The sequence below is a fragment of the Pristiophorus japonicus genome, chromosome 9 (genome assembly GCF_044704955.1).
Source record: "Pristiophorus japonicus isolate sPriJap1 chromosome 9, sPriJap1.hap1, whole genome shotgun sequence".
Lineage (NCBI taxonomy): Eukaryota > Metazoa > Chordata > Chondrichthyes > Pristiophoridae > Pristiophorus > Pristiophorus japonicus.
Genome location: NC_091985.1, coordinates 207,727,257 through 207,752,913, shown reverse-complemented (window position 1 = coordinate 207,752,913; position 25,657 = coordinate 207,727,257). Strand labels below are relative to the sequence as shown.

At 45.8% G+C, this 25,657-nt stretch overlaps 2 protein-coding genes and 1 long non-coding RNA gene across 13 annotated transcripts in view; 1 reads left to right on the top strand and 2 right to left on the bottom strand.

Moving 5' to 3' along the window:
* LOC139273517 (zinc finger protein 239-like) overlaps positions 1-4,734 on the bottom strand; it is a 42,625-nt gene extending 37,891 nt beyond the window's left edge. For all 9 annotated transcript variants that reach the window (XM_070890433.1, XM_070890432.1, XM_070890437.1 and 6 more), the window contains exons 1-2: positions 4,658-4,734; positions 3,837-4,002 (exon numbers count right to left, since the gene is read on the bottom strand). The gene's annotated coding sequence lies outside the window, so the exon portion shown is untranslated. The remainder of the gene's footprint in view (positions 1-3,836; positions 4,003-4,657) is intronic.
* The window catches only part of LOC139273549 (zinc finger protein 850-like), a 700,279-nt gene that overhangs the window by 210,512 nt on the left and 464,110 nt on the right, over positions 1-25,657 (bottom strand). The gene's annotated exons all lie outside the window — the stretch shown is intronic.
* The window catches only part of LOC139273555 (uncharacterized), a 50,176-nt gene continuing 29,543 nt past the window's right edge, over positions 5,025-25,657 (top strand). For 2 of the 3 annotated variants that reach the window (XR_011595186.1, XR_011595185.1), the window contains exons 1-3: positions 5,025-5,245; positions 10,337-10,427; positions 12,158-12,243. This is a non-coding gene — a long non-coding RNA (uncharacterized lncRNA). Of the gene's footprint in view, positions 5,246-10,336; positions 10,428-12,157; positions 12,244-21,961; positions 22,225-25,657 lie in introns of those variants that run through there. The other variant, XR_011595184.1, reaches the window with a different exon arrangement.

Here is a 25,657-nt window from a genome sequence, read left to right as displayed (position 1 = left end):
AATCTCTCACAATTTAAATAATAATTTGCTTTTTAATTACTCCTACTAACGTGGATACCCTCACATTTTCCCCACATTGTACTCCATCTGTCAAAGCTTTGCCCACTCACTTAGCCTATCTATATTTGTTTGTAAATTCTTTGCGTCCTCCTCACAACTTGCTAGGTTAGCACAGGTTAGATACACAGTAAACCTCCCTCTACATTATCCCATCAAACACTCCCAGTGCAGGTACAACACGGGTTAGGTGCAGAGTAAAGCTCCCTCTGCACTGTTCCAAAAACACTCCCGGGGCAGGTACAGCACAGGTTAAATACAGAGCAAAGCTCCCTCTACACTGTCCCATCAAAAACTCACAGGACAGGTATAGCACGGATTGGATACAGCGTAAAGTTTCCTCTACACTGTCCCATCAAATATTTCCAAGGCGGGTAACAGCACGGATTAGATACAGAGTAAACCTCCATTTACACTGTCCCATCAAACAATGCCAGAGCAGGCACAGCACAGATTAGATACTGAGTTTCCCATGTGCCAACGGCCACCACACGTTAAAAAAAGCCACACACAGGCATCTTCCACCCTTCAGGATGTAGTTCAGGATCTGGAATATTAGGTCCTTCATTGAAACACCTGTGAACTCATCCTTTTTTGGCGTGGAAGCAAGTCATCCTCGTTTGCAGCTGACACTAAGCTGGGTGGCAGTGTGAGCTGTGAGGAGGATGCTAAGAGGCTGCAGGGTGACTTGGACAGGTTAGGTGAGTGGGCAAATGCATGGCAGATGCAGTATAATGTAGATAAATGTGAGGTTATCCACTTTGGTGGCAAAAACAGGAAGGTAGAATATTATCTGAATGGTGACAGATTAGGAAAAGGGGAGGCGCAACGAGATCTGGGTGTCATGGTACATCAGTCATTGAAAGTTGGCATGCAGGTACAGCATGCGGTGAAGGTGGTAAATGGCATGTTGGCCTTCATAGCGAGAGGATTTGGGTATAGGAGCAGGGAGGTCTTACTGCAGTTGTACAGGGCCTTGGTGAGGCAACACCTTGAATATTGTGTACAGTTTTGGTCTCCTAATCTGAGGAAGGACATTCTTGCTATTGAGGAAGTGCAGCGAAGGTTCACCAGACTGATGCCCGGGATGGCAGGACTGACATATGAAGAAAGACTGGATCGACTAGGCTCATATTCAATGGAATTTAGAAGAATGAGAGGGGATCTCACAGAAAAATATAACATTCTGACGGGATTGGACAGGTTAGATGCAGGAAGAATGTTCCTAATGTTGGGGAAGTCCAGAACCAGGGGTCACAGCCTAAGGATAAGGGGTCAGCCATTTAGGACCGCGATGAGGAGAAACTTCTTCACTCAGAGAATTGTAAACCTGTGGAATTCTCCATCACAAAACGTTGTTGAGGCCAGTTCATTAGATATATTCAAAAGGGAGTTAGATTTGACCCTTTTAGCTAAAGGGATCAAGGAGTATGGAGAGAAAGCAGGAATGGGGTACTGAAGTTGCATGATCAGCCATGATCATATTGAATGGTGGTGCAGGCACGAAAGGCCGAATGGCCTACTCCTGCACCTATTTTCTATGTTTCAAGGTACTGCCAATGATGATGATGATGAGATACAGAGTAAACCTCTCTCAAAACTGTCCCATCAGATACAACTCGGGCAGTTGGAGTACAGGTTAGATTCAGAGGAAAGTTTCCCCTACTGCGACCCATCAAAGCTCACAGGGCAGGCAGAGCACAGGTTAGAGACAGAGCAAAGCTCCCTCTACACTGTCCCAACAAACAATTCCAGGTCAGGTACAGCACGGGTTCGGTAAAGAGCGAAGCTCCCTTTATACTGTCCCATCAAGCACTCCCAGGGCAGGGACAGCACGAATTAGATACACAGTAAATCTGTGCCAGAGGAAACTGTACCCCAGCGAGAGTCAGTGCCAGAGGAAACTGTACTCCAGTGAGTGTCAGTACCAGAGGAAACTGTACCCCAGTGAGTCAGTGCCAGAGGAAACTGTACTCCAGTGAGTGTCAGTACCAGAGGAAACATGCAGCAGAGCTTGGTGTCCAGCCGTCTTGGATCCCCTTGCCATTGGACCAAGACCTTGCTCTGCCAAGCCCTTGTGGTAGCCGGTGTGCAATGGCCACCTCACGTTAAAATAATTCACGCTGTTAGCAATACAAAACAATCCTCTTCCTCTGCAGTTATCAATCTATTGCAATTCCCCATGCCTGTAGTTTTGTTATATTACAATTATAAATATCTTCAGTTATCAACAACAAATTGCATTTATATCACACCTTAAACGTAGTAAAATGTCCCAAGGCACTTCACAGGACCGTTAGCAAACAGAATTTAATATCCAGTCACGTAAGGAAATACTACCACAGGATTAAAAGCTTGTTCAAAAGGGTAGGTATTAAGGAGCATTTTGAAGGTGGAGGTTTAGGGAGGGAATTCCAGAGCTTATGGTCTCGGCAGCTGAAGGTATGGCCACCAATATTGGAGGGATGAAAATTAGGGCTGCTCAAGAGGCCAGAATTGGAGGAATGCAAAGATCTCTGAGGGTTGTAGGGCTGGAGGAGGTTACAGCAATAGGGAGGGGTAAGGTCCTGGACAGATTTCAAAACAAGGTTGAGCATTTTGAAATCGATGGAGCAGGAGCCAATGTAGTTCAGTGAGCACAGGGATGAATGGAAATTGGTACAAGTTGGGATGAGAGGGCTGAGGACAGACTGAGTCGAATAGGCCTATATTCTCTGGAGTTTAGAAGAATGGAAGGTGATATCATTGAAATATAGAATTGACAAGGGCTGAATAGTCTAGAGCTAGGGGTCCTAGTATTAGGATAAGAGATTGGCCATTTAAGACGGAGATGAGATATTTCTTCACTGAAGAGTTGTAAATCTTTGAAATTCTCTATTGAACAGAGATCTTACTGAATGGCGGAGCAGACGGGAGGGGCCGTATGGCCTACGCCTGCTGCTACTTCTTGTGTTCTTGAGTAAGGATACGGGCAGGAGTGTTTTTGATAAGCTTAAGCTTGCGGAGAGTGCAAGGTGTGAGGCCGATCAGGAGAGCATTGGAAATAGTCCAATGTAGTGGTAACAGAGGCATGGATGAGGGTTTGAGCAGTTGAGCTGAGGAAGGGGCAGAGACCGGCGATGTTATGGAGCTGGAAGTAAATGTACTTGGTGACTGAGGGAATATGGATTCGGAAGCTTATCTCGGGGTCAAGTACGACGGCAATCAATAAATTTCAACTCTCCATATCTGTGTTTCAGTTTATTAGAATACTACATACCTCGAGTGGCCAATACTTCAATAGTAGTACTTATCAATATATTTTCTGTTAATTCCAAATGTTCATGAATGAATAATTGATTCTGTCAGTGATAGGCCGTGCTGGTATTTCAGATTGGTCTGTGCATCATGATCAATGAATTGACGACGTGCTTCCGGTTCAATCTTTCCAATGGCTTTCTCACCAGATGGGAAATATTTGAACATTGAGATCTGATGGTGTCGGTGTGAGTTCAGTCCCACCTAATGTACAGAGACAGGTCCATCTGCTGGGCTCTGCCTCAAACTGGAGTCACCTCTTAGATCAAAGCCCTTTACTCTAAAACACACACAAGATTCACTGTGACTGTGTGTTTAGAGACAGAAAGTGATCTCACTTCACATCCCATTGCACGGTCTCATGCTGGATAATTGTGCTCGGTGGTCAGTCTCTCCCAGTCTCATTTCCTGTCTTACCTTGTAACCTGTGTGTACTGTCTACAGGACCGGTGTGTATCTGAGTAAATGGCACTTTCTCTTACCTTTCTCCCCAGTCGATCTATTGAAGCGCTTTCAATCGGAAAGGGCTCCCTGGTTGGTGCTCTCACAATCCTGTGCTGGTTCACCTGCTGTTGTTCCTCAGTCCACAATCCCCGTTTCCTTCCAGCTGTGGAACTTTCTCAATCACTCCGCCATTCACCGGGAGATCTAATTATGACAGGGCAGAAAATTAGAAGAATATTAATGTTGTGAAGTGGAATGTAGTGTAAAGTGTTTTTCCAACGTTTCAGAAAAGTATATGTCCAGTATTTCTGTTTGATTTTATTCTATTCCTCAAGATTCCTGACCCGCCCGTCTGGATTTACAGAAAATCACCAGATTCTCCCCGGGTTACACACTGTCTGAGCTCACCGGGCCCCCGGGTTACACACTGTCTGATCTCACTGGGCCCCCGGGTTACACACTGTCTGATCTCACCGGGCCCCCGGGTTACACACTGTCTGAGCTCACCGGGCCCCCGGGTTACACACTGTCTGATCTCACTGGGCCCCCGGGTTACACACTGTCTGATCTCACTGGGCCCCCGGGTTACACAGTGTCTGATCTCACTGGGCCGCTGGGTTACACACTGTCTGAGCTCACCGGGCCCCCGGGTTACACACTGTCTGATCTCACTGGGCCCCCGGGTTACACGCCGTCTGATCTCACTGGGCCCCCGGGTTACACACTGTCTGATCTCACTGGGTCCCGGGGTTACACACTGTCTGAGCTCACTGGACGTTTCAGTCTATCTCCCGCATGTCCCCAAACCCTGAACTCCGGGGCTGTGTGTTCAGTTCGGTGTTTTCCCTCACAGACTCACCAGGCCCCAGCCGCCCACCATCAGTCCGGTTCCCCACATTGTCCAACCGCTGGTTACAGCAAACTGCGCGGCATCCGGGGACTGGAGGTGGGCAGGGCGGTACCGAGCATGCGCACTGCGGCCACAGAGCGCGTTCCTGCATAAATTAATGACCTTTAGTGAATTCCCGTCCGTCTATTGGCTGCACGAAGAAGATTGCCAGCCACTCCCACCAATAGGAGCCGGTAGCGCCGCAGAGCCCCGCCCACTGTGATGAAGGCGCGTTGGGCAGCTCGGGGGTCACGTGGTTCCTGATTTCAAAAATTGCGGCCGTTCAACTGTTACCAGGAGACGTCACAGCTCCGTCCACATCGCCTGTGACATCGGTGCTGAACCGCTCGCAGTGCGCCTGCGCCTGCGCCTGACTCCCAGACCACTCAATTTCTCACTCCTGCAGTATTAATAATAATTTTTCTTTATAGAGCGTCTTTAACGAAGTAAAACGTCCCAAGGCGTTTCACAGCAGTGTTACAGGACACAACACATACATTTAACACCGAGCCACGGAAGCAGAAATTACGGCAGATGACCAAAAGCTGGGTCAAAGAGGTAGGTTTTTAAGGAGGGTCTGAAAGTAGGAAAGAGGCGGAGAGGTTTAGGGAGGGAGTTCCAGAGCTCGGGGCCCAGGCAGCTGAAGGGCCGGACACCGATGGTGGAGCGATTATAATCAGGGATGGTCAAAAGGGCAGAATTTGAGGAGTGCAGACATCTTGTGGGCTGCAACAGATTCCAGAGATCGGGAGGGGCGAGGCCCTGGAGTGATTTGTAAAAAATGATTTGTGATTATTAACAGCAACAACTTTTAACAGTGAGTCTTGTTTATTTTGTTTATTTGTACATGGGACGTGCTGGCAACGGAAGAATGACCATAATATGATAAAATGTAACATTAAGTTTGAAAGTGATTTTGTTAAATCCGAAACTGGGGTCTTAAATTTAAACAAAGCAAACTTTTTAGGTATGAGAGGTGAGTTGGCTGAGGTAGATTAGGAAACTACATTAAAAGGTATCGAGACAGATAAGCAATGGCTCACATTAAAGAATTAATACACAATTTACAACAATAAATACCTTTTAAGGCACAAAACACCCTCAGGAAAGGTGGTCCAACCGTGGCTAACAAGTGAAGTTAAAAATAGTTTTAGGAAGAAGCTTATAATGTTGCCAAAAAGAGCAGTAAGCCTGGGAATTGGGAGCATTTTAGAATTCAGCAAAGGAGGATCAAGAAACATAAAGGGAAAATAGAAAATGAGAGTAAACTAGCGAGAGACATAAAAACAGACTGTAAAAGCTTCTGTAGGTATGCTAAAAAGGAAAAATTAGCTAAAGTAAATGTGAGTCCCCTACAGGCTGAGAAATTATAATGGGGAATAAGGAAATGGCAGAGAAATTAAACCAATACTTTGGGCGGAAAATTGCGGTTGGAAGTTTCTTTTCGGTGAACGCATCCGACCAGAATTTTTTTTTTAAATTGCCTGATGGTCTCAGAGGAACATAGGATTGTGGTCGGAGTCTGTGTTTCGTAGTGCAGTGTACAGGAACATGTCTTCCAGGTATGTATTCGTATCCTGGGATCACGTGGGCCTGAACCACCAATGAACATCTAGTATTCTCATTGGTAATAATGGGAGCTCCCATTGCTTTCAACAACAACAACTTTATTTATATACCGCTTTTAACGTAGTAAAATGTCCCAAGGCACTTCAGTGTTATAAGACAAAGCAAATAAATTTGACACCGAGCCACATAAGAAGAAATTATAGCAGATGACCAAAAGTTTGTCAAAGTGTAGTTTAAGGGGCACCTTAAAGGGGGAAAGAAATGTCCAGAGGCTGAGGGAGGGAGTTCCAGAGCTTGGGGCCCAGGCAGCTGAAGGTACGGCCACCGATGTTGAACAGTTCTAATCAGGAATGCTCAAGCGGGCCAATTTTGAGGAACGCAGACATCACGTGGCATTGTGAGGCTGAAAGAGATTAGAGATAGGGAGGGGCAAGGCCATGGAGGGATTTGTAAACAAGGATGAGAATTTTGAAATCGAGGCGTTGCATAACAGGGAGCCAATGTAGGTCAGCGAGCACGGGGGTGATCGGGACTTGGTGCAAGTTAGGACATGGGCTGTCGAGTTTTGGATGACCTCAAATTTACATAAGAACATAAGAAATAGGAGCAAAAGTATGGCCATATGGCCCCTCGAGCCTGCTCCGCCATTTAATATGATCATGGCTGATCCGATCATGGACTCAAGTCCACTTCCCTGCCTGCTCCCCATAACCCCTTATTCCCTTATCGGTTAAGAAACTGTCTATCTCTGTTTTAAATTTATTCAATGTCCCAGCTTTCACAACTCTGAGGCAGCGAATTCCACAGATTTACAACCGTCTGAGAGAAGAAATTTCTCCTCATCTCAGTTTTAAATGGGTGGCCCCTTATTCTAAGATTATGCCCCCTAGTTCTAGTCTCCCCTATCAGTGGAAACATTCTCTCTGCATCCATCTTGTCAAGCCCCCTCATAATCTTATACGTTTCGATAAGATCACCTCTCAATCTTCTGACTTCCAATGAGTCGAGGCTCAACCTACTCATCCTTTCCTCATAAGTCAACCCCCTCATCTCCGGAATCAACCTCGTGCACCTTCTCTGAGCAGCCTCCAAAGCAAGTATATCCTTTCATAAATCAGGAAACCAAAACTATATGCAGTATTCCAGGTGTGGCCTCACCAATACCTTGTATAACTGTAGCAAGACTTCCCTGCTTTTATAGTCCACCCCCTTTGCAATAAAGTCCAAGATTCCATTGGCCTTCCTGATCACTTGCTGTACCTGCATACTAACCTTTTGTGTTTCATGCACAAATACCCCCAGGTCCTGCTGTACTGCAGCACTTTGCAATTTTTCTCCATTTATAAAATAACTTGCTCTTTGATTTTTTTTCTGCCGAAGTGCATGACTTCACAATTTCCAACATTATACTCCATCTGCCAAATTTTTGCCCACTCACTTAGCCTGTCTATGTTCTTTTGCAGATTTTTTGTGTCCTCCTCACATATTGCTTTTCCTCCCATCTTTGTATCATCAGCAAACTTGGCTACGTTGCACTTGGTCCTTTCTTCCAAGTTGTTAATATAGATTGTAAATAGTTGGGGTCCCAGCACTAATCCCTGCGGCACGCCACTGGTTACTGATTGGCAACCAGAGCATGAACCATTTATCCCGACTCTCTGTTTTCTGTTAGTTAGCTAAGCCTCTATCCATGCTAATATATTACCCCCAACTCCGTGAACTTTTATCTTGTGCAGTAATGTTTTATGTGGCACCTTGTCAAATGCCTTCTGGAAGTCCAAATACATCATCCACTGGTTCCCCTTAATCCACCCTTCTCGTTACATCCTCAAAGAATTCTAGCAAATTTGTCAAACATTAGTTCCCCTTCATATATGCCAATATATTTGATTAACGTGAAAATATAAATTGTGTTCACCGCCCTACCAGCCTCTTTTTGTCTGTCTCTCTCTCCTCCTAAACTGAGGGACATTTAACAGTGATCTATCCATCCCATCCTCATCACCCAGAGATGGCTATCAGAGTGAGCGGCAGAGAGACAGGCATAGTATCAGTCTTAAACACCCTAACTGTGTCTGCATATTAGGCTCAATACTAGTATCACACATTCATGTATAGCACCAGAGAGAGAAACAGTGTCTGACATATGAAGAAAGATTGGATCAACTGGGCTTGTATTCACTGGAGTTCAGAAGAATGAGAGGGAATCTCATAGAAACGTTTAAAATTCTGACGGGTTTAGACAGGTTAGATGCAGGAAGAATGTCCCCAATGTTGGGGAAGTCCAGAACCAGGGATCACAGTCTAAGGATAAGGGGTAAGCCATTTAGGACCGAGATGAGGAGAAACTTCTTCATCCAGAGAGTGGTGAACCTGTGGAATTCTCTACCACAGAAAGTTGTTGAGGCCAATTCACTAAATATATTCAAAAAGGAGTTAGATGTAGTCCTTACTACTAGAGGGCTCAAGGGATATGGTGAGAAAGCAGGAATGGGGTACTGAAGTTGCATGTTCAGTCATGAACTCATTGAATGGCCGAATGGCCTACTCTTGCACCTATTTTCTATGTTTCTATGTGTCAGTGTTGTACTCACAAGTGTGTCCACATCATGTGAAATAAGAGGATCCCGCCCAGACAGGCTGGCTGGCTGGTCCTTGCCCCCCACCCCCCCCCCCCCCAGTTCCTTTGCTCATACTCTGATTAAAGTGAATTGGGAAAGTTCACTTTGCTGATTATAGACTGCGCATGTGTGAATAAGCCCCGCCCCCTGTGTCGATTTCCAGTGAGCAGAAGATCACATGCGCCGCGCCCTCCCCTCCCCCAGCCCCACCTGTGAGCGCCATTCACTCAGTGAGCGGAAGAAGATGGTTTAAACAGCCGGGAATGGAGACACCGCAGCCCCGGGGTAAGGCAGCGAGCAGCAGCCTCCTTACAGCAGCACATCGCTTTGGGAGTGTGTCCGCAGATGGGCTCAGAGATCGGCACTGAGTGGGGGAAGTTCAGGGGGAGTCGGGCGCTGTGTGTAACAGGCGGAGTGGAGCAAGAACTGGTCTCAGTGCATGGAGTGAATGGGGGAAGGGAGAGGCCATTCTCGGGCTGTGTGTGGACAGCGTGTGTCCCGGGTAAGGGAGACAGAATGAGAAGGATCTGCTATTTACAATCATTGCTGCAAACCAGAAGTGAATGTTCCTGCTTTAGTTCCAGTGTCACCATGTTTGTTGTCCAAGACTCCCAAAGCAAGTGCTCTACTCTGAACTCCTTCATGGCAAACGAACCAAAGGTGGGCAGCGGAATCATTAAAAGGACACCCTCAAAGCCTCCCTGATAAAGTGCGACATTCCCACTGACACCCGGGAGGCCCTGGCCCAAGACCGCCCTAAGTGGAGGAAGTGCATCCGGGAGTGCGCTGAGCACCTCATCGCCAAGAGCCTTCAGAAATCAAGCGCAGGCAGTGGAAAGAGCGTGCGGTAAACCAGTCCCACGCACCCCCCTCCCCCCACCCCACTTCCCTCAATGACTATGTGTGACAGGGACTCTGGCTCTCGTATTGGACTGTTCAGCAACCAAACAACTCACTTCAGGAGTGGAAGCAAGTCTTCCTTGATTCCGAGGGACTGCCTATGATGATGATCATTGGACAGTGAGCAGTGGAAGCAGAGCCGGACACTGAGGATTTATACAAGGAGCATCTATTGCAGGCACCGGGTGAGAAATGTGAAGGACACGTTTTAAACAGCGGCTCTTTGTTTTTGGTTGAACGGTTAGTGCCCTGGGAGAGGGGAGCAGCAATCTGAACTGTGTAAAAGTCCGTGCTCCATCGGGTAGTCCCATTCCTGAAGCAGGGCAGGGGTTGGGTTGTGTCTGGATATCAGTAAATTGCTGTAAATCTGCCCAACACACTTGGTGTGCAGAAGCTGAGTGCTGCAGTACTGCAGTGGAGTCAGACACTGACACTGTTTGTATCGCTGGCTTCCATTTGCGAATGTTCATAATGATTACTAATTGAACGATTACATTCATCACGTTAGTCTTTTTGACCTCTCCTATTGAATGATCAGAGATACCTTTTCTTCCTACAGGCAAGGAATTGAAGGAACGGGAACAAATGTGAAGTTTCCACCACCTGAGACATAAGGAACAGTGTAACCAGCTCCTTCTCACACACAGTAGGTACGGTACCGATCACAGTGTGCGGATACACAGACAGGTTATCCAAATTAAATATGTTTGTGGTGCTGAATGGCTTCCTCCTATTCCTGTATAACAGGCCTGAGGGGGCTGATGACCACCTCCTGTTCCTAGTGTAACAGATTGGAGATACTGGCCGACTCCTGTTCATATGTAACAAGCTCTAGGGGCAGAATGACCTCCCCCTATACCTATGTATCGGGCTAGAATGGGTTCAATGGCCTCCTTTAGTTCTTATGTAACAGGTTCTAGGGGCTGAATAGCCACTTCTATTCCTGTGTAACAGACTTGAGGGGCTGAATGGCCTCCTCCAGTTCTGATGTAACAGAAATTGATAGGTACAGTATGAAACCCACACCCACGTATCTGAGCAATAATATGCAAATCAAACCCATACTCGCCTATTGGAAACTGACAGGGAAACACACACCAGAGACTGACGGAATGAGTAAATAGTTTTGGCACTCTTACTCCAGTGTCAGGCTCACACAATCGTTTTTTCAGTAATTCGGATGATAACTAACATGCTCTCAATGTGGCCCATTTAATTAGTGATAAAAGCAACTTGTGAAACAAGCCCATTTTTGCTAATTTAATTTGTGACAAAAAGATGATCTGAGCATGCGCTAAATACATGCTGCTCCTCCCCTCCCCAAACAGTGTTTAAACCGACGGGAAGGGCCCAGGCGAGCTCCCCCAGCTCTGTCAATGGCTACCGTTTCCTCTGTGCTCGGCTGATGATCGTTTAACTCATCAGGTTGAGGAGATAGCCCGAGTAAGGGAGCAAACAGCAGCCTCCTTACAGCAGCTCATCGCATTGGGACTGTGCCCACAGATGGGCTTTGAGTCGGGGTAAGTTCAGCGGCAGTCGGGGCTGTTTGTAAGAGGTGGAGTGGAGCAGGAACTAGTTCCAGAACATGGAGTGAGTGGGGGAAGGGGGTGCCCATTCTCAGGCTGTGTGTGTTCAGTGTAAGGTAACAAAGAAAGTAAATCACCTCGCTCTTTCAAATCATTGCTGCTTTCTTTCCCCAAATCAATAATGAATGTTCCTGATTCAGTTCCAATCTCACCGTGTCTGTTGTTCTTGGACATTGAACAGTGGAAACACAGCCTGACAGTGAGGATGTGAGGAGTGTCACAAAGTACATCTATTGCAGGCACCAGAAGAGGAATGTGATGGGTGACATTTCAAAAATGGGTTATTTTGTTTCGGTGCTTTGAATTCTTCAGAACCATGTTGCTGGTGATCGAGAGATACATTGTCGCTCCCTCAGATACGTCAGAATCTGGTCACTGTCACATTCTGTTAATGACACAGCCCCTTAACTCTGTTTCAATAAACAAAACAATTGTTTTACAGCCCAGGTACCTGTGGTTATATTCCAGGAAGCAATTCAGAATTTTACAGGTAATCCCATGGAAGTGGGAGATATAAACCTGGACTGTGCCAATCGGGTGGTCCCATTCATGGACCAGTGCTGGGTTTGGGCTGATAACTTACGATAGAATAGTCCTACACATCTGGTGTGGTGAATCTGAGTGTCGCTGTACTGCAGTGAGATCAGACAGTGACACTGTTTGTATTGCAGATTCCTCTCTCTAGATACTTTACTTTATTATAATCAAACACATTAATTATAAATTTATTTTTATATTCTCTCCATTGGCTGTCCATATCATAACTATAAGTGTTCTCCTATTATTATTCTCAGAGCAAAATACTTCAAGCCAGAATAAATGTGATCTTTTCTCAACCTGGAACACAAGGAACAATGCAGGCAGCTCCTCCTCACACACAGTAAGTACATTATCACTCAGAGCGCAGAGATACAGAACTGACCTCAATCATATTGTCACAGGCAGCAGAAGCTGTCAGTCCCACAGTCATCCAAATTTCCAGAGTTATATTATGAAAGACAGAAAGGAGATGAGTAAAAATGGAGGGCAGAGAAACCCAGGGAAAAAACAAAAAGGGCCACTGTACAGCAAAATTCTAAAGGGTCAAAGTGTAATAAAAAGGCGAGCATGAAAGCTCGGTGCCTCAATGCAAGGAGTATTCGGAACCCAGGAGAGGGCCCTGAGCTAGTTAGAGTGGGTGAGAGCTCAGATGAACAGGACCCTGAGAAAGAATGCAAAAGGCAGGAGGCAACAGAGCAGAGTAGCACTGGGGTAAGTGTAAACCACAAGGTGATAGGAAGGGACAATATGTATGAATATAAAGTGAGTGCAGGAGAGGTCAAAACTAAAAATCATGATTTAAAAACTAGTATTAAAACACTACCTAAACGCACGCAGCATTCGAAATAAAGTAAATGAGTTGACGGCACAAATCATTGCAAATGGGTATGATTTGGTGGCCATTACAGAAACGTGGTTGCAGGGTGGCCAAGACTGGGAATTAAACATACAGGGGTATCTGACAATTCAGAAAGATAGACAAGAATGGAAAGAATGTGGGGTAGCTCTGTTAATAAAGGATGATATCAGGGCAGTTTGAGCGACGATATTGGCTCTAATGAAGAAAATGTTGAATCATTGTGGGTGGAGATTAGAGATAGTAAGGGGAAAAAGTCACTGGTGGGCGTAGTTTATAGGCCCCCAAATAATAACTTCACGATGGGGCGAGCAATAATCAAGAGAATAATGGAGGCATGTGAAAAAGGAACGGCAGTAATCATGCGGGATTTTAACTTGCATATCGATTGGTCAAATCAAATCGCACAGGGTAGCCTTGAGGAGGAATTCATAGAATGCATACAGGATTGTTTCTTAGAACAGTATGTTACAGAACCTACAAGGGAGCAAGCTATCTTGGATCTGGTCCTTTGTAATGAGACAAGAATAATAAACGAACTCCAAGTAAAAGATCCTCTCTGAGTGATCACAGTACGGTTGAATTTATAATACATATTGAGGGTGAGGAAGTAGTGTCTCAAATGAGCGTACTATGCTTAAACAAAGGGGACTACAGTGGGATGAGGGCAGAGTTGGCTAAAGTAGACTGGAAACACAGACTTAACGGGGGCACAATTGAGGAACAGTGGAGGACTTTTAAGGAGCACTTTCATAGTGCTCAACAAAAATATATTCCAGTGAAAAAGAAGGGCGGTAGGAGAAGGGATAACCAGCCGTGGATAACCAAGGAAATAAAGGAGAGTATCAAATTAAAAATCAATGCATATAAGGTGGCCAAGGTTAGTGGGAAACTAGAAGATTGGGAAAATTTTAAACGACAGCAAAGAATGACTAAGCAAGCAATAAAGAAAGGAAAGATAGATTACGGAAGTAAACTTGCGCAAAACATAAAAAGATAGTAAAAGCTTTTACCGATGTATAAAACGGAAAAGAGTGACTAAAGTAAATGTTGGTCCCTTAGAAGATGAGAAGGGGGATTTAATAATGGCAAATGTGGAAATGGCTGAGACCTTAAACAATTATTTTGCTTCGGTCTTCACAGGAAGACACAAAAACCATGCCAAAAATTGCTGATCACGGGAATGTGGGAAGGGAGGACCTTGAGATAATCACTATCACTATGGGGGTAGTGCTGGACAGGCTAATGGGACTCAAGGTAGACAAGTCCCCTGGTCCTGATGAAATGCATCCCAGGGTATTAAAAGAGATGGCGGAAGTTATAGCAGATGCATTCGTTTTAATCTACCAAAATTCTCTGGACTCTGGGGAGGTACCAGCGGATTGGAAAGCAGCTAATGTAACGCCTCTGTTTAAAAAAAAAAAGGGGGTGGACAAAAGAGAGTAGTGGGGAAAATGCTTGAAGCTATCATTAAGGAAGAAATAGCGGGACATCCAGATACGAATAGTGCAATCAAGCAGACGCAGCATGGATTCATGAAGGGGAAATCATGTTTAACTAAATTACTGGAATTCTTTGAGGATATAACGAGCATGGTGGATAGAGGTGTACCGATGGATGTGATGTATTTAGATTTCCAAAAGGCATTCGATAAGGTGCCACACAAAAGGTTACTGCAGAAGATAAAGGTGCGCCGAGTCATTAGGTTCCTTCTCCACCTGCTATATGCGGATGATAGTTTGCGATTACCGATGACTCTCTCAGGAGGAGGATTGGTTCAGTCTACTACCTCTGTTTCTCTGCTCTTGTATGTTAGCTGTTGGGTTTGAGAGTCAGTGTACAGACATCAGTGTGGATTGACACTGTCAGCGTCTATCTGTTCATGTGTGTGAGTAAGGGAGTGAAATTGGATCTGCATTTCAGTGCGATATGATTGGACTTTGAAACAACACATTATTGTACTGCTCCAAGTGACCTGTGGGATTCATAACATAAGAACATAAGAATTAGGAACAGGAGTAGGCCATCTAGCCCCTCGAGCCTGCTCCGCCATTCAACAAGATCATGGCTGATCTGGCCGTGGACTCAGCGCCACTTACTCGCCCGCTCCCCTTAACCCTTAATTCCTTTATTGGTTAAAAATCTATCTATCTGTGATTTGAATACATTCTATGAGCTAGCCTCAACTGCTTCCTTGGGCAGAGAATTTCACAGATTCACAATCCTCTGGGAGAAGAAATTCCTTCTCAACTCGGTTTTAAATTGGCTCCCCCGTATTTTGAGGCTGTGCCCCCTAGTTCTAGTCTCCCAGACCAGTGGAAACAACCTCTCTGCCTCGATCTTGTCTATCTCTTTCATTATTTTAAATGTTTCTATAAGATCACCCCTCATCCTTCTGAACTCCAGCGAGTAAAGACCCAGTCTACTCAATCTATCATCATATGGTAACCCCCTCATCTCTGGAATCAGCCTAGTGAATCGTCTCTGTACCCACTCCAAAGCTAGTATATCCTTCCTTAAGTAAGATGACCAAAACTGCACGCAGTACTCAAGGTGCGGCCTCACTAATACCCTGTACAGTTGCAGCAGGACCTCCCTGCGTTTGTACTCCATCCCTCTCGTAATGAAGGCCAACATTCCATTCGCCTTCCTGATTACCTGCTGCACCTGCAAACTAACTTTTTGGGATTCATGCACAAGGACCCCCAGGTCCCTCTGCACCGCAGCATGTTGTAATTTCTCCCCATTCAAATAATATTCCCTTTTACTGTTTTTTTTTTCCAAGGTGGATGACCCCCTCACACTTTCCGACATTGTATTCCATCTGCCAAACCTTAGCCCATTCGCTTAACCTATCTAAATCTCTTTGCAGCCTCTCTGTGTCCTCTACACAACCCGCTTTCCCACTAATCTTTGTGTCATCTGCAAATTTTGTTACACTACACTCTGTCCCCTCTTCCAGGTCATCTATGTATATTGTAAACAGTTGTGGTCCCAGCACCGATCCCTGTGGCACACCACTAACCACCGATTTCCAACCTGAAAAAGACCCATTTATCCCGACTCTCTGCTTTCTGTTAGCCAGCCAATTCTCTATCCATGCTAATACATTTCCTCTGACTCTGCGTACCTTTATCTTCTGCAGTGTGGCACCTTATCGAATGCCTTGTGGAAATCTAATTTGTCTAGAAAACCATCCCTGATACATTCCAGGAAATCCTCCTCCACCGCATTGCTACTAGTTTGGTTAGCCCAATCAATATGTCGATTAAAGTCACCCATGATAACTGCTGTATCTTTATTGGATGCATCCCTTATTTCTTGTTTGATGCTGTCCCAACCTTACTACTACTGTTTGGTGGTCTGTATACAACTCCCACTAGTGTTTTCTGCCCTTTGGTATTCCGTAGCTCCATCCATACCGATTCCACATCATCCAAGTTAATGTCCTTTCTTACTATAGCATTAATTTCCTCTTTAATCAGCAATGCCACCCTGCCTCCTTTTCCTTTCTGTCTATCCTTCCTAAATGTCGAATACCCCTGGATGTTGAGTTCCCAGCCTTGGTCACCCTGCAGCCATGTCTCCGTGATGCCAATTACATCATACCCTTTAACTGCTATCTGCGCAGTTAATTCGTCCACCTTATTCCGAATGCTCCTCGCATTGAGGCACAGAGCCTTCAGGCTTGTCTTTCTGACACACTTTGCCCCTTTTAGAATTTTGCTGTAATGTGGCCCTTTTTGCTTTTTGCCTTGGGTTTCTCTACCCTCCACTTTTACTTTTCTCCTTTCTATCTTTTGCTTCTGTCCCCATTCTACTTCCCTCTGTCTCCATAGGTTCCCAACCCCCTGCCATATTAGTTTAACTCCTCCCCAACAGCACTAGCAAACACTCCCCCTCGGACATTGGCTCCGGTCCTGCAGACCGTCCGGTTTGTACATGTTCCACCTCCCCCAGAACCGGTTCCAATGTCCCAGGAATTTGAATCCCTCCCTGCTGCACCACTCCTCAAGCCACGTATTCATCTGAGCTATCCTGCGATTCCTACTCTGACTAGCACCTGGCACTAGTCGCAATCCTGAGATTACTACTTTTGAGGTCCTACTTTTTAATTTAGCTCCTAGCTCCCTAAATTCATCTTGTAGGATCTCATCCCTTTCTTTACTTCTATCGTTCACCCTCCCTTTTCAGAATTCCCAGCACCCGCTCCGAGACATCCTTGACCCTTGCACCAGGGAGGCAACATACCATCCTGGAGTCTCGGTTGCGGCCGCAGAAACGTCTATCTATTCCCCTTACAATTGAATCCCCTATCACTATAGCTCTCCCACTCTTTTTCCTGCCCTCCTGTGCCCTCTGACTGTGTATCCTTTTCATGCGGTAAGACCAACTCACTAAATGTGCTATTCACGTCATTCTCAGTATTGTGCATGCTCCAGAGTGAATCCACCCGCAGCTCCAGTGCCGCAATACGATCTTTATAGGACTCCCGAAGTCCCCGGACTCGCGCTGCTCCAAGCTCCCGCCTCTCCAACTGCCTCTCGACGCAGTGGCTGGGCCTTTATAGGCCTCCTGAAATCCCCGAACTCGCGCTGCTCCGAACTCCTGCCTCTCGACGCAGCGGCTGGGCCTTGACAGGTGTCCCGAACTCGCGCTGCTCCGAGCTCCCGCCTCTCCAACTGCCTCTCGATGCAGCCGCTGGGCCTTTACAGGCCTCCTGAAATCCCCAGACTCGCGCTGCTCCGAGCTCCCGCCTCTCCAACTGCCTCTCGACGCAGCAGAGCTTGGTCTCCAGTCGTCTTGGTTAACCCTTGCCACTGGACCAAGACCTGGCTCTGTCAAGCCCGTGTGGTAGCTGGTGTGCAACGGCCACCACACGTTAAAAAAATCCACACACAGGCATCTTCCATCCTTCAATATGTAGCTCGGGACCTAGAATGTCAGGTCCCTCATTGAAACATCTGTAAACTCATCCCTTTTTGGTGTGGAAGTGGGTCATCCTTGACACAAGGGACTTCCTAATACTATTCTAGTAGTATACTACTTATAGAATCTAAGAATGATAACAACACAGAACGTGTACATCCAGCCCACTGGTGCCTGTGCCGGCACTCATTTGAAAGAGCAAACCAATTAGTCCCACTCCCCCTGCTCTTTCCCAATATCACAACTAGTCCCACTCCCCCTGCTCGTTCCCAATATCCCAACTAGTCCCACTCCCCCTGCTCTTTCCCAATATCCCAACTAGTCCCACTCCCCCTGCTCTTTCCCAATATCCCAACTAGTCCCACTCCCACTGCTCTTTCCCAATATCCCAACTAGTCCCACTCGCCCTGCTCTTTCCCAATATCCCAATTAGTCCCACTCCTGCTCTTTCCCAATATCCCAATTAATCCCACTTCCCTTGCTCTTTCCCAATATCCCTGCATTTTTCCCTATCCAAGTATTTACCCAAATCCCTTTTGAAATGTATTACTGAATCTGCTCCCGGCCCCCTTTCAGGCCGTGTATTCCAGATCATAACAGCTCATTGCGTATTTATTTCCTCATTTCGCCTCTGATTCTTTTGCTAGTTAAATCTGTGTCCTCTGGTTACAGACCCTACAGTCTCTGGAAACATTTTAAGAACATAAGAATTAGAAGCAGGAGTAGGCCATATAGCACTTTGAGCCTAAGATCATGGCTAATCCTCGACCTCAACTTCACCTTCCCGCCTGCTCTCCATATCCCGTGATTCCCCGAGAGTCCATAAATCTATCTATCTCAGCCTTGCATATATTCAATGACTCAGCATCCACAGTCCTTTTGGGTAGAGAATTCTAATGATTTACAATCCTCAGTGAAAGAATTCCTCCTCATCTCGGTCTGAAATGGCCCACCCCTTATCCTGAGACTATTGCTAGACTCTCCAACCAGGGAAAGCAACCTCTCAGCATCTACCCTGTCAATCCTGCTCAGAATCTTATATTTTTCAATGAGATCTCCTCTCATTCTTCTAAAGTCCAGAGAGTATAGGCACAATCTACTCAATCTCTCCTCATAGAGCAACCCTCTCATCCCAAGGATCGATCTAGTGAATCTTTGTTGGACCACCTCTAAGGCATGTATGTCCTTTCTCAGATAAGGAGACCAAAACTGTGCACAGCACTCCAGGTGTGATCTCACCAAAGCCTTGTACAATTGTAGTAAGACTTCCTTACTCTTGTACTCCAACCCCCTTGCAATAATGGACAACATGTCATTCACCTTCCTAATTGCTTGCTGTACCTAGAATCATAGAAACTTACAGCATGGAAGTAGGCCATTTCAGCTCATCGTGTCTGCGCCAGCTGACCAGGAGCTATCCAGCCTAATCCCATTTCCAGTTCTTGGTCCGTAGCCCTGTAGGTTATAACACCAAGTGCACTTCCAAGTATTTTGTTAAATGTGGTGAGGGTTTTTGCCTCTACCACCCTTTCAGGCAGTGAGTTCCAGACCCCCACCACCCTCTGGGTGAGGAAATTTCCCCTCATATCTTTTCTAAACCACCCCCCAATTACTTTAAATCTATGCTCCCTGGTTGTTGATCCTCCTGCCAAGGGAAACAGATCCTTCCTATCCACTTTATCCAGGCCCCTCATAATTTTATATACCGCAATCAGGTCTCCCCTCAGCCTCATCTGTTCCAAAGAAAAGAGACCCAGCATCTCCAATCTTTCCTCATAGCTAAAATTCTTCAGCGTAGGCAACATTCTTGTAAATCTTCGCTACACCCTTTCCAGTGCAATCACATCTTTCCTGTAATGTACCTACATGCTAACTTTGTGTTTCCTGTACGAGGATACCCAAGCCTCTCTGAACACCAACATTTAACATTTTCTCACAATTTAAAAATATTCTGTTTTTCTGTCCTTCCTACTAAGATGAATAACCTCACATTTCCCCACATTATGCTCCATCTGTCACTTTATTGCCCACTCTCTTAACCAGTTGGTATTCCTTTGCATACTCTTTGTGTCCTCCTCACTACCTAGCTTTGTATCATCAGCAAACTTGGATACATTGCGCTCAGTCCCTTCATCTAAGTAATTAATATCAATCATAAATAGCTGAGACCCAAGCATTGATTCTTGGGGCACTCCCCTAGTTACAGCCTGCCAACTGGAAAATGGCCCGTTTATCCCTACTCTCTGTTTTCTGACTGTTAACCAATCATCAATCCATGCTAATATATTACCCTCAACCCAATGAGCCCTTGTCTTGTGTAGCAATCTTTTATGTGGCACCTTATCGAATGTCCTTTGGAAATCCAAATATACAACATCACTGGTTCCCTTTTATCTATCCTGATAGTTACATCCTCAAAAGACTCTAAAAATTTCTAAAACACGATTTCCCCTTTCAAAAACCAAGTTGACTCTGCCTAATCATATTGATTTTCTAAGTGTGACGTTACCACTTCCTCATTAATGAATTCCAGCATTTTCCCGCCAACGGACATCAGGCTAACTGACGTGCAGTTCCCTGTTTTATCTCTTCCCTCCTTTCTTGAATAGCGGGGTTATATTTGCTACCTTCCCATCTGCTGGGACCGATCGAGAATCTAGGGAGTTTTGGAAGATCACAGGGCAGGTACAGCACGAGTTAAATACAGAATAAAGCTCCCTCAAAACAAGAGATGTCAAACTAATTTTCTATGGTGGGCCTGATCTGGTATCCTGGCATTTGGTGAGGCCCACACTCAGCAAATTATTAAAATAAAAATAGATAAAGATAAACGATGTTGGTACTTAATTACTGTTAGATTTTACTCACTACTACTACTGCTCCCGATACCTGGCACCTCTGGCTACTGCTCCCGATACCTGGCACCTCTGGCTACTGCTCCCGATACCTGGCACCTCTGGCTACTGCTCCCGATACCTGGCACCTCTGGCTACTGCTCCCGATACCTGGCACCTCTGGCTACTGCTCCCGATACCGGCTGACCCTCGAGCCCGGTGAAGAGATGTTAGGTCGATAGTGGGGTGGTACTTTGAAAAAAATCTAAATGAAAGAATTGCATGAGACTTTGTTGCCCCGACTGTCCTCAATGAAAGCCTAGCTTCCCATTCTAAGGAAGCCTATTGAGCATGTGCAGACCAGGGTGTGGTCCATACTTGGGTGTTAACCTTGGGGAGAGAGAGGAGAGAAGCTTTAACTCCTTGTCCTGCTTCTTGCAAAGGTACAATTTAATTATGGGGGCAATATTGACAATGCCATATCTCGTGCAAGCCTTCTGCATGATGGTGCTGGTGGGGAAGATGATTGATTCAATGTCATCACATGAGGAACCTCAAAGGACATGGATGATGGGCAGGGGGCCTTAATCACGTTGGGTATTATCGAGATTGGCATTCATACCTGCACCTAAGTGCTGCAGACTGTTTGAGAAGGCTGTGTTTCCGCAAGATAACCGAGATCTGTGAGTTAGTAAAAGCAGACCTGCAACCGAGAAACATCAGGAGGACTGCTTTGTCAGTTGAAGTGAAGGTTATACAGCTGCACTTTCATTCTATGCATCTGGATCATTCCAGGCCACAACTGGGGATGTATGCACCATTTCTCAACATGCAACACATATCTGTATTCGGCAGGTGACTGTCTTGGATTAAAAAGATGAGGACCACTATGTCTGTAGTGTGCACCTTCTGGAGCAGGAAGTCACCAAGGCTTCTTCGACTGCACCTTCTAAACCCATAATCTCCACCGTGTAGAAGAACAAGGACAGCAGGTGCATGGAAAGACCAGCACCTCCAGGTTCCCTTTCATGTCACGCATCATCCTGACCTCAGAAACATAGAAAATAGGTGCAGAAGTAGGCCATTTAGCCCTTCGAGCTTGCATGACCATTCAATCTGATCATGCAACTTCAGTACCTCATTCCTGCTTTCTCTCCATACCCCTTGATCCATTTAGCCATAAGGGCCACATCTAACTCCCTTTTGAATATATCTAATGAACTGGCCTCAACAACTTTCTGTGGTAGAGAATTCCACAAGTTCACAATTCTCTGAGTGAAGAAGTTTCTCCATCTCGGTCCTAAATGGCTTTCCCCTTAGCCTTAGACTGTGACCCATGGTTCTGGACTTCACCAACATCGGGAACATTCTACCTGCATCTAACCTGTCCAATCCTGTCAGAATTTTATATGTTTCTATGATATCACCCTCATTCATAGACTGCAACACGGTTCAAGAAGGCAGCGGCTCACCACCACCTTCTAAAGGGGCAATTATGGATGGGCAATAAATGCCGACCTGGCTCGCGCACATACCGAGAATGAATGAATGAACGAACACAGTGAGAAATGAGCTGCAGAACTGCCGACACCGTCAGCTTTAAGGAGACGTTTAACTTTGGAGATCGGATTGCTCATTGAGTTTGATTAAAGTGATGTTCAAGTAACAATGCTGCTTTACCTGTGACAGTAATAAATTATCAGAATATTTCCCATAAGTTGAAAACGAATGTCAGACTTGGACATTTTGTAGATTCATCTTTTAAAAAGTTTGTGGGAACTCTGTTCCAAGATGTATTCCACTCAGTTCTTAAGTCTTGGGGAAAAGTGACCATAATATGGTAGAATTCCTTATTAAGATGGAGAGTGACAAAGTTAATTCAGAAACGAGGATCCTGAACTTAAAGAAAGGTAATTTCAAAGTTATGAGGCGTGAATTGGCAAGAATAGACTGGCAAAGGATACTCAAAGAGTTGATGGTGGATAAGCAGTGGCAAACATTTAAAGATCACATGGATGAACTTCAGCAATTGTTCATCACTGTCTGGAGTAAAAATAAAACTGGGAAGGTGGCTCAACCATGGCTAACAAAGGAAATTAAGGATAGTGTTAAAGCCAAGGAAGAAACATAAATTGGCTAGAAAAAGCAACAAACGTGAAAACTGGGAGAAATTTAGAATTCAACAGTGGAGGACTGAGGGTTTAATTAGGAGGGGGATAATAGAGTATGAGTGGAAGCTTGCAGGGAATATAACAACTGACTGTAAAAGCTTCTATAGATATGTGAAGAGAAATAGATTAGTGAAGACAAACGTAGGTCCTTTGCAGTCAGACTCAAGTGGATTTATAATGGGGAACCAAGAAATGGCAGATCAATTGAACAAATACTTTGGTTCTGTCTTCACGAAGGAAGACACAAATAATCTTCCGAAAATACTCGGGGACCAAGGGTCTGGTGAGAAGGAGGGTCTGAAGGAAATCCTTATTAGGCGTGAAATTGTGTTAGGGAAATTGATGGGATTGAAGGCCGATAAATCCCCGGGGCCTGATAGTCTGCATCCCAGAGTACTTAAGGAAGTGGCCCTAGAAATAGTGGATGCATTGGTGATCATTTTCCAACAGTCTATTGACTCTGGATCAGTTCCTATGGACTGGAGGGTAGCTAATGTAACACCACTTTTTAAAAAAGGAGGGAGAGAGAAAACGGATAATTATAGACCGGTTAGCCTGACATCAGTAGTGGGGAAAATGTTGGAATCAATTATTTAGGATGAAATAGCAGCGCATTTGGCAAGCAGTGACAGGATCGGACCAAGTCAGCATAGATTTATGAAAGGGAAATCATGCTTGACGAATCTTCTGGAATTTTTTGAGGATGTAACTAGCAGAGTGGACAAGGGAGAACCAGTGGCTGTGGTGTATTTGGACTTTCAAAAGCCTTTTGACAAGGTCCCGCACAAGAGATTGGTGTGCAAAATCAAAGCACATGGTATTGGGGGTAATATACTGACGTGGATAGGGAACTGGTTGGCAGACAGGAAGCAGAGAGTCGGGATAAACGGGTCCTTTTCAGAATGGCAGGCAGTGACTCGTGGAGTGCCGCAGGGCTCATTGCTGGCACCCCAGCTCTTTACAATGTACATTAACGATTTAGATGAAGGAATTGAGTGTAATCTCAAAGTTTGGGGATGACACTAAACTGAGTGGCGGTGTGAGCTGTGAGGTGGGTGCTAAGAGGCTGCAGGGTGACTTGGACAGGTTAGGTGAGTGGGCAAATGCATGGCAGATGCAGTATAATGTGGATAAATGTGAGGTTATCCATTTTGGGGGCAAAAACACCAAAAGCAGAATATTATCTGAATGGCGGCAGACTAGGAAAAGGAGAGGTGCAACGAGACCTAGGTGTCATGGTTCATCAGTCATTGAAAGTGGGCACGCAGGTACCACAGGCAGTAAAGAAGGCAAATGGTATGTTGGCCTTCATAGCTAGGGGATTTGAATATAGGAGCAGGGAGGTCTTAATGCAGCTGTACAGGGCCTTAGTGAGGCCTCACCTAGAATATTGTGTCGGCGGCAGTCGGGAGCAGCGTCGAGGAAGTGCGTGGAGCGGCCTATAAAAGGCACAGCAGGGAGTCCGGGGCCCAGCGTCGGCGGCAGTCGGGAGCAGCGTCGAGGAGGTGTGTGGAGAGGCCTATAAAAGGCATGACTTGTGCAGCTACAGGGAGAAGGCAAAAAAGAAGTAGAAAGAAATCAAAAGGTGACGTCACAGCCAAGAGGGTAAGTGATTGGCTGGTGATTGGTGAGTAGTTTTTCTTTTTTCTTTTCTATATCAGTGAGTAACTTTTAACATTATTGTTGCCAATTTAAGTGTATATAAGGGTTAAGTCATGGCAGGAGAGCTCGGTCGGGTGTTATGCTCCTCCTGTACCATGTGGGAACTCGGGGACACTTCCGGTGTCCCTGACGATTACGTGTGCGGGAAGTGTATCCGCCTCCAGCTTCTGACAGACCGCGTTGCGGAGTTGGAGCTGAGGGTGGATTCACTCTGGAGCATCCACGATGCTGAGAATGTAGCGAGTTGGTCGTACCGCAGGGAAAGGGTCCACAGCCAGATAGGGAATGGAAGACCAACAGGAAGAGCAGTGCAAGGAAGGTAGTGCAGGAGTCCCCTGTGGTCAACCCCCTGTAAAACAGATACACTGCTTTGGGTACTGTTGAGGGGGATGACTCATCAGGGGAGGGCAGCAGCAGCCAAGTTCATGGCACCATGGCTGGCTCTGCTGCACAGGGGGGCAGGAAAAAGAGTGGGAGAGCAATAGTGATTGGGGATTCAATGGTGAGGGGAATAGATAGGCGTTTCTGCGGCCGCAACCGAGACTCCAGGATGGTATGTTGCCTCCCTGGTGCAAGGGTCAAGGATGTCTCGGAGCGGGTGCAGGACATTCTAAAAAGGGAGGGAGAACAGCCAGTTGTCGTGGTGCACATTGGTACCAACGACATAGGTTAAAAAAAGGGATGAGGTCCTACGAAACGAATTTTAGGAGCTAAATTAAAAAGTAGGACCTCAAAAGTAGTAATCTCGGGATTGCTACCAGTGCCACGTGATAGTCAGAGTAGGAATCGCAGGATAGTGCAGATGAATACGTGGCTTGAGCAGTGGTGCAGCAGGGAGGGATTCAAATTCCTGGGGCATTGGAACCGGTTCTGGGGGAGGTGGGACCAGTACAAACCGGACGGTCTGCACCTGGGCAGGACCGGAACCAATGTCCTAGGGGGAGTGTTTGCTAGTGCTGTTGGGGAGGATTTAAACTGATATGGCAGGGGGATGGGAACCAATGCAGGGAGACAGAGGGAAACAAAAAGGAGGCAAAAGCAAAAGACAGAAAGGAGATGAGGAAAAGTGGAGGGCAGAGAAACCCAAGGCAAAGAACAAAAATGGCCACTGTACAGCAAAATTCTAAAAGGACAAAGGGTGTTAAAAGAACAAGCCTGAAGGCTTTGTGTCTTAATGCAAGGAGTATCCGCAATAAAGTGGATGAATTAACTGTGCAAATAGATGTTAACAAATATGATGTGATTGGGATTACGGAGACGTGGCTCCAGGATGATCAGGGCTGGGAAGTCAACATCCAGGGG